General features: G+C 44.1%; 1 protein-coding gene across 1 annotated transcript in view; it reads left to right on the top strand.

Annotated features, from left to right (window-relative positions):
• The first annotated feature begins 2,236 nt into the window (after window positions 1–2,236).
• The window catches only part of LOC134945490 (NXPE family member 2-like), a 179,232-nt gene continuing 167,796 nt past the window's right edge, over window positions 2,237–13,672 (top strand). Inside the window, exon 1 of the mRNA XM_063934812.1 lies at window positions 2,237–2,284. The gene's annotated coding sequence lies outside the window, so the exon portion shown is untranslated. The remainder of the gene's footprint in view (window positions 2,285–13,672) is intronic.

The following is a 13,672-nucleotide window of genomic DNA, read 5'->3' as shown; positions in this document are numbered from 1 at the left end:
CAAGGTATATACAGTACCAAATGGGGGTTCACTACGGCTGGCCGGCGGTCGGGCTCCCGGCGACCAGCATACCGGCGCCGGGAGGCCGACCGCCGGCTTACCGACAGTGTGGCGAGCGCAACTGAGCCCCTTGCGGGCTCGCTGCGCTCGCCACGCTACGGGCACGGTGGCACGCTACGCGCGCCACACTATTTTATTCTCCCTCTATGGGGGTCGTGGACCCCCACAAGGGAAAATAAGTGTCGGTATGCCGGCTGTCGGTCTCCCGGCGTCGGTATACTGAGCGCCGGGAGCCCGACCGCCGGCATACAGAAGACCACCCACCAAATGGTGGTGGTGGTGGTGGTGTACTTAACAAAAACAAAACAAAAAAAACCCAGCTGGACTAGAAATTAATAATTATATACAAGAACAAACCATCTATTAAAAGGTTGCCAACCAATAACTACACCAGTGGTTCTCAAACTGTATGCCGTGGCACCCTGGGGTGCCTCGGGACACTTGCAGGGGTGCCGTGGATTGGTGGTCCAGGGCCAGTTCAAATTATTTATGATCAATGTAATAGGCAAAACCAGTGCTTGTGGCTGCTAATCATAATATATGTGGACAAACAGAAACAGATCTTGTCCCTCACCATGAAACTAAACCTAAAGATGACATATAAACACAATTTACATAATTAAATATTTCTCCCTAAATTTCTGAATAAGAAACTATTGGCCTAGGAGTGCCGTGAAAAAAATTCTGATACTCTAGGACGCCGTGATTCCAAAAAGTTTGAGAACCACTGGCCTACACATAAAAAAGAATAAACAGCGCTGCATTCACCAATCTAATAAAAAAATACAATACATAAGATAATACTGTAGCTTTGATAAAAAAAAGACAATATTTATTAATATACATTAATGATATGGCAAATAAAAATTAATGTAAGAAATGGACATATTATTCAGGATATCAGATACTTAGTTCATATGTTCAGACTAATGAAAACAACTGACAATCATAAGCCGCTCCTGTCAACAATCCACATAACAATGACCCCACCTTCAGTCCTTCATAAGGAATTAGAATCCATCTGGCTTATATATTGAGTAGGAGTTTCTCACCAAAAGGTTAGATTTCGTTTTTTTTTTTGTTTTTTTTAAATAAAGTTCAGAACGTTGTAATAATAATGGGAAAGATGTGTCTTAATAAATCTGAGAGCAAGAATTCAATATTCTTAAAGCCACCATTCAGTCTGTCTTATTAGGTATTCCCGGGTTCACAGCAGTTTGTGTTGGACTCACCAGAGCCGAGAGATGTAACCGAAATGAGCTGCGATGGTGACTGAACCACTTTTTCAGCAGGACCATGCACTCAGGATCTCCTTAGTTGTGATCAGTTCCAACTGTCGGTGGCAATATCCGAGCCACAAGGAGTAATGCTGATTGGAATCCACTGGCGGCCTCCCTCCTGTTTGCACCGATGCCCAGTGTCATATATTCACTCCCACAGTCCGAGCCAAAGGACATATGTAAGGCAGGCACCAGATAGCACTGTGCAATTGGAGTGATCATGATACTAGCAGCACTCATATGGCGGAGGGGGTCCCAGAGAGAACAGCAGGTAGGGACCCTGATGCACTTCTTCCCATCACTAGGATCCCCTCTGAGGATCCATCTATTACTGCTGCCTGCACTGCATCAGTGATCTGGACACAGGCAGACAGCGGTTATAGACAGATTAATCTGGGCCCCTCTGACAGCTGGCACCCGGATACCAATGTCTCCATTGCCTCCAGGAGTTCCTCTACTGAAATGCATTGTTTGATAAGCAAAAGTTTTGCCTGGTGCATGGTATAAAGAAAGATTTAATACCTGGTAAGAATGGGATGATATCCTTATATAGCTACCAACATTTTATTATCATTTAAATTTTCCAGAAAGGTGAGTCAACAGTAAATTGGAGAAAGATCTTTGAACAGCTGGTCTGCATATAACCATGCTGCAACCAGTGGGGCATGACAGATGGGGTCCAGATAGTCTTCATAACTGCAGCCCAACCTATAATCACTGTGATTTTATATGGGTTTCCAGCAGGGTGGTATTTGGGCCACTGGAGTAGAGTATGATCAGTCCTACAGTAGGTGAGTTTTACCAGTGTTCTGCTGTGACACAGAACAGAGGATAAAGCTGCAGTGTCAGTGATATCTGACTCACCCTGTTCCACCCTCCTTTCATATCCTCATTACACCAGGATCTGCACAGTGAGGAACAGGCTGCAGGCAGTGCTGGTGCAAGTAAGGAATTCTCTCTAATCACCTTCTTTTTCCTTTCTATATTATACCACTGTAAGGCTACTGTGTATGGAAAGTGGAAGGATTCTATTCCTCTGACACCTCTTACTGCCATCAGTACTACCTGTACTCTTTCCAATACTATGTGTGGTACTTGCAGTCACTGTCTATAGAGCTAAAGCTGCTTTGGTGCAAAAACCTGTAACTTACAAACGGGACAAAATTGCAGGAATAATTTACTCAAATCAAGATTTTATTCTTTTCTTAGAATTGCAAAGTTCTGTTACCATCTCTGAATTAAACATTTAATTGGCCGTTCTGCACTGGATCTATATTTTTGCAATTTGCGGAATGTGTTGTCTGATTAGAATTGGGGGTGGGACAGGTAATTTATTCTGCTGTGTGATGTGTTTGGGGCAACACAAATTCAGGAGGCAAAAAATGCTAAATTCCGTAGCCCAAGGTGTAACAAGTTCATATGTTGTCATTTCCCCCTGCTTGTTTAAAATTCATTGGTGCTGATTCAATTAAGTGCAAGGGGGGTGAATTGCCATTGAAATAGTGTGGCAATGTTGACTACAGCACTTTAATTTGTCCCCCATCTCAACCAGACTCACAGATTATAGTACGCGGGTGTAGTACGGTCTGCCGGCGGTCGGGCTCCCGGCGACCAGCATACCGGCGCCGGGAGCCCGACCGGTGGTTTACCGACAGTGTGGCGAGCGCAAATGAGCCCCTTGCGGGTTTGCTGCGCTCGCCACGCTGCGGGCACGGTGAGGCGCTATTTTACTCTCCCTCCAGGGGGGTCGTGGACCCCCACGAGGGAGAATAGGTGTCGGTATGCCGGCTGCCGGTATGCCGGCTGCCGGGATTCCGGCGCCGGTATTCGGTGCGCCCGGATCCCGACAGCCGGCATACTGAAGACCCCCCTAGTACCAGGGCCGGTGCAAGGGTGTTCGGCGCCTCCCTGCAAACTATTTATTTGCGCCCTCTCTCCCATACTTAATAAAGGGACAGTGCGCACCAAAGTCACACGCCGCAAGAAGCGGGTGGGGTGTGGCCACACAATAGTACCAATTCAAATTACTCCATAAAGTAGCACAATCTTGTTCACATTACACCACACACTGGGGGTCATTCCGACCTGTTCGCACGCATCGGTTCTTCGCTGCAGTGCAAACGGGTAGGAACTGCGCATGCACGCCAGATGCATTGTGCACGTGCAGCGTTGCCTGGCGACGGCCGTCACCGGGAAGCGACGTCGCCAGCGAGAAATGTGATTGCATCGGCGATCGCAAGAAGACGGACAGGCAGGAGGCATTCTGGGGCGGATACTCACCGTTTTCCAGGCGTGGTGAGTCCAACGCAGGCGGATGCAGGCGTTTGGGGGGCGGATGTCTGACGTCACAGCCGGGAAGATCATCGCTAGATCCGTCGCACTGGGGAGTAGCTGCAGTTCTGGTCTTGTTTTGCTTTAAACTTTTTTTAACATAGCAGTGCTGCACAAGCGATCACAGCCCTGCTATGCTAAACTGGTTGGTTCTAAATCGGAGTGGGAGAAGGAACCTACAGACGTCACTAGGGGAGGAGACACGTCACCAGGGGGAGGAGCTACGGCCGAACAGGGTACCCGAAAAGTACGCTCGCTCCGCTCCGCTCACCACCTGATTACTATAGGTCACAGGTTCTCAAACTCGGTCCTCAGGACCCCACACAGTGCATGTTTTGCAGGTCTCCTCACAGAATCACAAGTGAAATAATTAGCTACACCTGTGGGCTTTTTAAATTGTGTCAGTGAGTAATTAATACACCTGTGCACCTGCTGGGTTACCTGCAAAACATGCACTGTGTGGGGTCCTGAGGACCGAGTTTGAGAACCTGTGCTATAGGTAGTGTAGTGGATAGTAGAGGACCTATCCCGCTGGCCTAGCTCCTCCCCCTTGTGTTGTGCCTCCTCCCCCTGTCATAAAAGGTCCCTTAGGCCACTTGAATCTAGCATACACTCCCCCATAGATATGAGATAGAAAGATGGATAGATTGACAGACACATAGATAAATAGATAGATAATAGGCAGACACATAGATAGAAAATAGACAGACACATAGATAGATAGATAAATAGACAGACACATAGATAGATAGATAGATAGATAGATAGATAGATAGATAGATAGATAGATAGATAGATAGATAGATAGACAATCACACATAAAAAGAAAACTCACTTTAGTTCCTCTGTACTGGTCCCGGGCAGTCTCTTTTGTTTCTGAATCCTGTGATAAGATGGCTCTGTCAATACAGATGGGGGCACCTAGTGGCTCCCGGCAGAACTGCAGTCAGCAGTGACTGCAGCTCTCTGCTCCCGAAGCTGTCCTTTGCTGGTCCCTCCCCCACACCTCCCCTTACTAGCGTCACAGCGCTGACACAGGAGGGGAGGATGAGACATCAGCAGCGGGGCAGGAGTGGGGTGGATCCGCGATCCAGGCTGCCGCTGCTTGTACAGTGGTAGGCGCAGCGGCAGCCGGCAACAACAGTGCAGTGAAGGGATGCAGAGCAGTTAGAGCGCCTCTCCTGCCTGACGCCTACCTGCACTGCATCCCTTCGCTGAGCGGGTTCCGCCAGCACTGCCTAGTACGTAGCCCCATGCAAACAGAAATCTGCCAGTTTGGAGCTACTGTAAGTGCGGCTTGCACATTAATGATATGACCACATTGCACTTGTTTTTATATACTTTTGAAAATTAAGAAATATTTAACATCTGATAAGATAAAAACAGTATTGCCTGAATGTCTGGGAGACTGCTGAATTGTGGTTGGCTTTCCTGGAATCATGTCATTGTAACCCAGACTCCTGCACTAAATTATAATTGTGTTCCTTCCTGTATAGCAGGGCGTAATTACGCACCCAGCAGGTTACGCACTCACCTCCTGTGCATCCTCCTCTAGGTCACCTGATAAAGGTGTACCACTCAACTAGGAAGGCCAATCCTGGGCCTTTTTTTCAATCCCGGGTATCTGGATTAAAAAAAAAAGGGCAATCCCGGGATTCCTGGAATTGGGTTGAAGACCCGCCCACCACAGCCCAGCCCAGACAAATACTCATCATCGTGGGTGGGAGAGCTTGTGGGTTGCGAGGTGCGGTCCGGCGGCGCAGGCATCTAGCATCAGACTACGCAGCGTGACCTCTGACATCATGTCACGCTGAGCAGTATGCACTGCCGGGGGAGCCAGGCAGCCTCTGAGCCTCCTGAGGATGTTCAACACTGCCCGGCATTAAAAAAAACAATAGGGCAGGTAAATCACGCAATCCCCAGGATTGGAGCTTCCAGTCCCGGGATTGAATCCCGGGCGGTTTTTGGCCTCCCTACACTCAACTACTGTTTCTTTGTCCAGATCCCAGAAAAGTTATTAGATGTATGCTGTTAGTGGTGGAACACTGGAAGGTTAATGGTTAGCCTTACTGCCTCACAGCACTGAGGTCATGGATTCAATTCTCACCATGGCCCTAACTGTGTGGAGTTTGTATATTCTCCCTTTTATTACACACTCGTGTGGGTTCCTCTGGGTACTCTGTTTTTTTCCCACAATCTGAAAAATATACTGGTAAATTAATTGAATCCCTAGTGTGTAAGTGTGTGCATGTACATGTGTTTAGGGCAGACTACTGTTGATTGGCCGCCAAATTCTATGTTTCTATGAAATGTAGGGAAGGGGGTTTAGCGGAATCTAGAACTTTAAAATCACTAAGTAGGCACCTATTTGATTTGACCATGCCCCCTGACTCTTTTGTGTCCCAACTTTGGTATGTTGGAGAGTATGGGGTCATTCCGAGTTGATCGCTTGCTAGCAACGTTTAGCAGCGCTGTAATCAGGTTAAAACTTGGCAAAACTGTGCATGCGTATGGACCGCAATGCTCAGACACGTTGTACGGGTACAAAGAGGATCGGTGCTGGGCAATGGATTTAACAAAGAATCCATTTGCACAGCCGATTGCAAGGTGATTGACAGAAAGAGGGCGTTTATGGGTGTCAACTGACCATTTTCTGGGAGTGTTTGGAAAAACGCAGGCATGTCCAAGCGTTTGCAGGGCGGGTGTCTGACGTCAGTTACGGGACCAAAAAGACTGAAGTGATCGCAGCGGCTGAGTAGGTCCAGAGCTACTCAGAAACTGCCACAAAGTGAAAATACACTCCCACATAGGCGGCGACTATCTGATCACAGCGCTGCAAAAAGTTGCTAGCGAGCGATGAACTCGGAATGACCCCCAATGTCAGAAAGAAGAAGTGGTCTATGCACAGATATGTCCACATTAAGTTGGTGTGGAAGGAAATATCTAACCAGAAATGTTTTGAAAAGTATATCTTCATCCTAAATGATACTCTTTCACGGACAATGCTATAATAATGTTGTGTCTGGTGGTGCTCCCCTAGAGTCATGAGAAACAGAGAGAAAGAGGACTCTTTTGTTTGGGGGCACTCTTGGATTTATCTAAAACGTATCCTTTATTCGTTCCTATCATAAAAGCGTTATCCACGACATACATACAAAAAAGCAAATGTTAAATATCAAATATCAGATAAAGAGAATAATTCCCAGTGACAGCAAAAAGTCCTAATGTTACCACAGATTACCGTGTTGCAATCACGTTTTGTAGAGGTTATATATTATACAAGCAAGAATAAAGAATGGAAACAATGTGCAACTATGTCTTTGTACAGTAATGCTTCCAAGATAATGTATCTGATTTTAAATTTCAAACAATAACCTACAGGTGGCAATCCAACCACAGATGACAAAGGTGGATGAAAGTACTCCTGAATACTCCACACCTCTTTGATGATATAAATACAAAATCAAACACAATCAAGCAGTTTCTTATAATAAATGTCAGCCTCCAATAGATAAAGGGAAGCTGGCAATGATCTCTGTAATGGCTGTGACAAGCAAATTGCAGTTTTTCTTAGTGTTTATGTAATAGGTTGTTGATTTCTTTAAAGTCACTGTGTAAGAGATAGCATTAGTACAGAAAAGCACATGCATTTTGGACGGGATAGGGATCTACTTTTGACCATGTGCTCATCTGCAGTGAATGGCCAATGAGAGTCCGTTATACCGATGCGCGTGATAACAAAGTTTATCCTGTATCTGCTGTCAGCCAAAGAAAATAGGGCTTATGAGAGTACGAAAGGTAGGACAGATAGAAGAAGGTGTGATACTCTGTGGATCTAATATGTGTCACATAATGTTAGTGTGACCCTGAATTTGGGTGATAATTTATGTATCAAATTAGTGTGTGATAAATAATACACACAAAAAGACAGCCTTTTGCCCCTTTATATAATGTATCAACAACTGTATTAGATATACAGTATTGATTAATCTGCGGCACTTCTAACCACAATGTAAGGTGTGGATATATGTTTGGTTATAATATGTACCACTAGCATACACTGATATTGTACCCAATAATATAACATTTATGATATAAATATATATATATATATATATATATACATATATATGTCATTTTTTCACAGATTAGTGCTATACAGGCTCACATTAGCAACCCAATATACTCTACAACTATGATGACTATTTCAAAGACACATAAATATAGCCCTAGATTTATTACATGCATGAATGTTTCTTCTGGTGTGTTTATTCATCGTAAGATTGTACTACATTATTATTAGATACATTAGAACTAATATGATCACGTGTTTTTGGAGTCTAATATTTCCAAAAAGGAGACCAAATACAAACACAAAACAGAATAATGATCTCATTTATAGATTTTATTTATACATGTACAGATAGTCATTCTTATTATTACATATACAATATACACTTGCACATCTTCGTATATATATTTTTTCTTTATTAACAAGGTTTCCTTTATTTATTATAAAATTTTTAGCACGTGATTATTCACAATACATTATGGTCTCTGTGGATAACGAGATATACACGGATACCTTATCTTTATATTACGTGTTTACTCCTTATTTACAATCTGATGAATGCTCCTTGCTAAAGATAGACTTCTCTACTAACACATAACAGCAAAGAGTATTTCAATATATATTAGAAAGTTTCTCCATTTGGAAGCTAGCTAGAGAGATGAACATATGTCAAACATGTTTATGTTTAACTTTGGGTGATATTGGAAATGCTTGTATCTATGAATACGTTAGATTCCAATGGACCACGACAGCAATTCATTTTGAATCTCCCGCGAGACCAATTGATTAGCAGCGGGCAGAAATAAAGGATACTTCAGGAACTGCTTTGGGTTACCCTGATGAAGCAAATGCGAAACGTACGTAGGACCTGTCTGTCACATTATTCAAAATGCATTAAAATATATTGTGCTTACTAATTTGAAAGGGCAGTGACAAGTGTTACCGCTTGACGGGACCATGGTTTAGAGAAAGTGTCAGTTATGAAGAGATCCTTATACACTACACAGTAGTTACAACATATATAGGGGTCTATTCATGCAGCAGAGAAAAGCCCTGTTTTGCGGTAAACAGGGCTTTTCTCTGCTTACCGCAATTCACAGAGCGGGTTACCGTGGAGAAGTCCCTGACTTCCCCAGCGGCACCCCCGCTCTGTGGCTGAATCGCATCACCATACGTTTGTATGGTGACTGCAATTCAAGTAGGAACGGAAAGCCCAGCTTTCCGTTACCCTTCGCAAAACCCCTTCGCCATCTCAGACAGGCGATGGGGAGGCTTGTACAGGAGAAGAGCAGTGAAGACGTCCATCTCCTACCTTCTCCCCGCCCCCTTCCGTGACAAGAGCCAATCAGAGGAGCCCAGGGCATATGCATGTGCATATGCCAGGTCACCTCCTCCTTGCTGCCCTTGCCCGCCGCTGGAGGTCTCGTTTCCCCGGCGCATGCGCAGATGACACCTGGAGGCAGGGGGGACACTGCGCATGTGCAGAAGATCCCAGCTGCGGTATGAAGAGAGAAGACTGGGGAAGCCGGGATCGCGGAACAGCCGGATACCGCATCGCATCAGGGAACAGGTAAGTATTAATGAATTGCGTTAAAAATCAGAAAAAAAACCCTGAAATAAGAATGCTATGTTTAGTGATAAGTTAAACATAAACATCGCATTCTTACATGAATAGACCCCATAATCTCCGTGGTATATCAACTCGGATTATTTGATTGCCAATCAGCTGCATCAGACCGTGGTCTCAAGATCAGTTGTATCCACGTACCTCTGCCAATGTCTGTATGAGTTCCATTGAAGGCAATTTTATGTAATGTCTATGCGGATCTAATATAGACGATTTACATACACACTTGCTTTGTACAATTTGATTATAGCAGGGTTCCTTTACACTGATAGTAAAGGGACTAAGGGGTCTATTCATGTAAGAATGCGATGTTTATGTTTAACTTATCACTAAACATCGCATTCTTATTTCAGGGGTTTTTTCAGATTTTTAACGCAATTCATTAATACTGGGACTTCTCCACGGTAACCCGCTCTGTGAATTACGGTAAGCAGAGAAAAGCCCTGCATGAATAGACCCCTAAGTGAGAGGTTGAATCATCATGTACTGAACAGCTGATACTAGTAACCTGACACTATAAGTGAGAGGTTCAGCTAATATATACCTAATATTGAACATTGATGTAATGTTGGTAGTAATTTATAGGATCCTTTGATATATGTCCAATGCATCAGACACTATATGTGAGAGGTGGATGGATATTATATCTGCTAATTTTAGAAACCTGACACCATTAGTGAGAGGTCAAATACTGGTTGTTATGCTCAAGTAGGCATCATATATTATACAACAGTGGAATTAATGTACATCTAATACCTAGCGATAGTATCTGACACTAAATTAAACATTGGATACTGTGCTCAAGAAGATAGCATACAATAATTTACAGTGATTGATAACTATAAAGACATCACGGATTGGTATATTTAAAATTAAATACAACAGATATAAAATGTATCCGCTGGAGGGTGCCTGTGTGAACTGACCACAATATACTGTAAAACACATGGGATTATTGTATTACACTTTATCATTAAAAATTGAGACACATAAATTGTATCCATAACCCAAGGCGCATGGGCATAATGCCAAAAGTTTTTTTTTTAGAAGCACTTAAGTAACAGCTTTAACTCAATTGTATCAATATTAAGAGAGATTGCAACTTAATATAAAGTAACTGTTACTTACATTAAGACAGTGACTTGTCTAGGACAGATACTAAACAGACGCTCAGTTTATGTTTATTGTATTTTCTCTTTTTTGTCTATAGTTCACAGTGTTGTCGTATTCACACATATTTGTTATTTGTGAGTTTTATATTTCGCAAACCACTTTATTAGCAGGACACATTAAAGTATATTGTGTCATCTATTTTATACATAACAATTAAAAGTTACATTTTATGTTCTAGTGCACAGAAGACAGATCCTTTTCTCTCCCCCCCCCCCCCCCCCCCTCTACCCTATGATATATAGAATGTGATAGAGAGGTAAAGAGCGATTATGAAATGGTCTCTGTTCCTAGGCATAAATTGCACTAACTGGTCAATAATGTGCCAATTAGCAGTGAATGCTCAGTAGTGTCAAATATGGAGTACTAGGAGACACTAGCTATATACCCCTATACGGAGGTAGGGTAAATGAAACCTAGTGAGTAGTAGCCTCACTACCCCTCGGGGATATAATGAAGGAATAGAAAGAAAGTAAATACCTTCCTTGGTTCCTACATATGTTTCACCCTGTAGGCTTGGACATGGACTGACAAAGCCCACCAGGGCCGTAACCAGAGCCGCCCCTAACCAATATGATGCCCTAGGCAAGATTTTTGCTGGTGCCCCCTAGCACCACCACTGGTTCTGCCTCTGACCTTGCACCTCTTTCCCAGCACCATCACCCCTCACCCATAGCAGTCCTTGTACCCCCTATATTTTAAATAGGAACAGTTCGCACATTTGACGCACAGCCCAAAAAGGGGCATCTTCTTGCTGGGAAGCGGCATGGCCACACAATAGTAACCCTAATTCCAATTATGCCACACAGTGCTGCAACTTTATTCACATTTTATCTTGCGATAGTGTCCATAATTCATATTACATCTCACAGTAGTATCACTTTACCTTATAAACGTTACTCCTCACAGTAGAGCCCCTTATTCACTTTACATCACACTGAATTGCTTCTTATTCACATTACACCACACCTTATTGCTCTTTATTCACATTAGACGACACAGTAGTGCCCTTTCTATTTGCAACGCCACATAGTAGAGCACCTTATACACATAATGCCACACATTAGTAATGCATTTATACACAATTCCACACAGTAATGCCCCTTACACATATGAGACACATTAATGTCCTTATAAACATAATGCATCTTACACATTATGACAACCTTTATTAATGCCCTTTTACACATAATGTCCCTTACACATATGCCGCACATTATTAATGCCCTTATACACATAATGACACACATAGTGCCCCTACACATTTGCTGCACATTATTAGTGGCCCTATACACATAATGACACATACAGTAGTACCCTGTTACACATATGCCGCACATTATTAATGCCCTTATACATATAATGACACACATAGTGGCCCTTTACACATATGTTGCACATTATTAAAGCATTTTTACATGACACACATAATGCTCCTTACACATATTCTGAACACTACTGCACAACCAACCCACTCACATGCACACAGCACTCACACTTCCACTAACACTGTGACCTCTGCCTCTGCTTGGATACAGATGTGTCCTCATAAATCTTGTCTCAATGCTAACGTCGGGCACCTTTTTTTTTTTAAATGAAAATGCATCTTATTTGCATTGCTATGTGGCTAGGATGCACCAGCAGCTTCTGCTGATTAAACTGATATGCAGCATGCCAATATACTGTGTGAGACTATGGCTGTATCTGCATATGAAATGCTACATACAGAATATAGGCATGCCGCATATCGTTTTAATCAGCAGAAGCCTATGATGCCCCTAGGCATATCAAATGCCTTAGGCAATTGCCTAGTTTGCCTATGCCTATGGCCGGCTCTGGCCGTAACTGCGTGTGTGCCAAGTAGGCCTGGCACACAGCGCAGTTGCCCTGAGGGCGCACGGCCAGCGGCACGTAATGAGTCAAATTGACTCATTACATGCCGCCTGTTCTATGCTGTGCGCCGTGCTGTGTAGGAGAGCATAAGCCGTGCCGGGCAGTGGAGGAGGAGGGAGGGGGACTGGAGCCGCAGCAGCGCTATTTCATTGGTAGTAAGCGCCGCTGCAGCAGTCCCCATTCCTTCCGTATTGGCTGCCCGGCGCTACTGTGGATGCTGGGATGTGGTTCCTCCATCCCAGCATCCACAGCAGATCCAGGCAGCCAATACGGAAGAAGAGGGGACAGCTGCAGCGGCGCTTACTACCAGTGAAATAGCGCTGCTGCGGCTCCAGTCCCCCTCCCTCCTCCTCCTTGTCCGATGCCTGCACAGAGGGAGATGCCAGCACGAGGAGCCTGTCAGCGGGGAGATGGTAAGTATATCTTTCTCTCTCTTTCTCTCTCTCTCTCTCTCTTTCTCTCTCTCTCTCTCTCTCTCTCTCAGGGGGACACCGTCTGCCATAATGTGTAAAAAGGGGGACTGGCTGCCGCAATGTGTAAAAAGGGGTACACCATCTCCCGTAATATGTAAAACGTGGGCCTGGCTGTCGCAATGTGTAAAAAGGGGACTGGCTGCCGTAATGTGTAAAAAGGGGGACTGGCTGCCGCAATGTGTAAAAAGGGGGCCTGGCTGCCACAATGTGTAAAAAGGGGGCCTGGCTGCTGTAATGTGTAAAAAGGGGTACTGGTTGCCGTGTTGTGTAAAAAGGGGGACAGCGTCTGCTGTAATATGTAAAAAAGGGGCCTGGCTGCCGCAATGTGTAAAAAGGGGGACACCATCTGCCGTAATGTGTAAAAAGGGGGACGCTGTCTGCCGTAATGTGTAAAAAGGGGGACTGTCTGCTGTAATGTGTAAAAAAGGGGGAGGCTGTCTACTGTAATGTATAAAAGGGGCTCTACCTAGTGTAGTGGCGCTACTGTGCAGCGTAATTTGAATAATGGAGACTACTGTGCACTGTAGTATGAATTGCTATTATTTTATGGCCACGCCCCTTCCCCATAAAGCCATGCCCCTATCTTACATGGGGGGGCGCCAATGTCGTTTCTTGCACACAGCGCTAAAATGCCTAGCTACGGCACTGTAGCCCACAGGCAGAAATTTAAAATCAGATATCTTGAAAGCATTACTGTACATAGAGACAAATGTACTTTGTTTACATTCTTTATTCTTGTATATATAACCTCTACAAAACGTGATTG

This window comes from Pseudophryne corroboree, chromosome 7 (genome assembly GCF_028390025.1).
Source record: "Pseudophryne corroboree isolate aPseCor3 chromosome 7, aPseCor3.hap2, whole genome shotgun sequence".
Taxonomy (NCBI): Eukaryota; Metazoa; Chordata; class Amphibia; order Anura; family Myobatrachidae; genus Pseudophryne; species Pseudophryne corroboree.
Note: the sequence above shows the minus strand (reverse complement) of the source record. Positions and strands in the feature narration are given on the sequence as shown.